The sequence below is a fragment of the Populus alba genome, chromosome 1 (assembly GCF_005239225.2).
Source record: "Populus alba chromosome 1, ASM523922v2, whole genome shotgun sequence".
Classification (NCBI taxonomy): Eukaryota; Viridiplantae; Streptophyta; class Magnoliopsida; order Malpighiales; family Salicaceae; genus Populus; species Populus alba.
In genome coordinates, this window is record NC_133284.1 from 22,190,810 (window position 1) to 22,193,004 (window position 2,195).

Sequence of the window (2,195 nt, forward strand, 5' to 3'; positions counted from 1 at the left end):
TGGAGTACCGAAGACAAAAGAAAGTTTTTGAGCGACGTGCAAAACTTCATTGGAATGACCCTTATTCAAATATTGTCCTGATCAAATATTTCAAAGATGCATTCTCGACAATGAGGTAAGTAGTGTCATTAAATTTTGTCATTCTGAGGCACGTGGGAGTCATTTCTCATCAAGAAAGACAACCGCAAAAATCTTATTAAGTGGATTTTACTGGCCCACCATATTCAAGGACTCACATGTGTTTTGTAAGACTTGTGAAAATTGTCAAAACTTAGGATCTATTTCAAAACGTCACATGATGCCTTTAAATCCTATTCTTGTCATTAAGTTCTTTGATTGTTGGGATATGGATTTCATAGGTCCTTTTCCTCCATCATTTGGTGATGTGCCATGAATGATTCAAAAATCAGCAACAATGATTCTAACGAAAATGGATAAAGGATGGGTTTGGCTGTGTTGTCTTTCTTTTGGTATTTAGGTTGGATTATAGTGATTGTAAGGTAAATAAGATGGAGGATAGATTAGAATGATACTTTGATAAGTCGATCTGGATGCCACACAGATCAATCTAGGATTTCAATGCCACACACTTTGTGATTGAAGAGTGATAAGTCAGGTAGGGTTCTTCACAAAATCAGTTTGGAACAACAACTCTTAATTCTTTGAATTAAGTTTTCAAATATTGGCCAAAAGTGTTTATTACGTATTCTGATACTATATTTATAATTGGAACATCCTTTCAAAGTTAGGAAAATTCAACATGACAAAGTCAACCCTAAAAACTAGGCTTTTAATAAAGTAACTACATAAATTTAACTAACACACGTTTTTTTTTTGATCTTTTTGAAACATAAGCAGACCAAATTTGAAACAGTTATAACTTTTTACACAAAAGTTCAATGCAATCATGGTTGAACAATCTAGAAAGATCACGTTCTGAACTTGAATTTCACCTAACTAAGTCTTGTTATCACATGCAATGGATGACTTCAAATTCGGGTTCAAATTCATCTACTGTTTTGACCGTAAAAAAAATCAATTCCTTCACTTATTTGCATTATTAATCAAAATTCAAGTAGTTCAGCATCAAAAGAACCATTAAGGGCTTTTCCCCATCTCCAAGTTTCAATTGTAGGCAAATAAGCACCCTTGAACCAATTTCAAACTGATTGCTAATTTTTAACTCTGACGTAGCTTCAATCATTCCAATTTGATTCATCAAGGCCCGTTATAGTTGTTTCGCTCTCGCTTTTGTCATTGGACCTTCTGAATCCTCTTGCATATTAGATTTAGCTTTACGAGATGGATTATAATTCCCATGATGCACATCATCAGCTCCAGGCTGATAATGATTTGTCCTTAAATCAGAATCATCATCATCATTCAAGTATGGAGTCAAGTCTTTCACATTAAAAGTAGCTGAAACGTTGTAATCACCAGGAAGATTACCTTATACACATTGTCATTCACCTTCTCTATAATCTGAAATGGACCATTAGCTCTTGGCATCAACTTGGACTTACATTTGCTTGGAAATCTACCCTTACTAATATGAATCCAAACAAGATCTCCAGGTTCAAACCTAACCATCTTTCGCCCTTTGTTAGCTTGTTTAGCATACTTTGTTGTTTTCTCCTCAATATGTAATCAAACTTGCTCATGTAGTTTCTTCATCAATTCTGGCTTTCTAATTCCATCCATAGATGTCCTCTCATTAATTGGAATATGAACAAGATCAATAGGAACACAAGGATTAAAGCCATACACAACCTCAAATGGTAAAAATTTTATAGCCCCATGCACACTACAATTATATGCAAACTCCACAATAGGCAAACAAGTATCCCAACTCTTCAAATTCTTATGTATAACATCTCGTAACAAAGAAGATAAAGTTCGGTTTACTACCTCAGTTTGTCCATCAGTTTGTGGATGACATGTCATACTGAAAAGTAACTTCGTTTCAAGTTTCCTCCAAAGAGTTTTCCAAAAGTGGCTTAAGAACTTTGTATCACGATCAGAGACAATGCTTTTAGAAACTTCATGCAAACGAACAATCTCTTGAAAGAATAAATCAGCAACATGTACTACATCGTCATTTTTGTTACAAGGAATGAAATGGGATATTTTGGAGAATTGATCAACCACCACTATTATTGAATCCTTCCCACGTTGTGTTCTTGGTAATCCAAGTA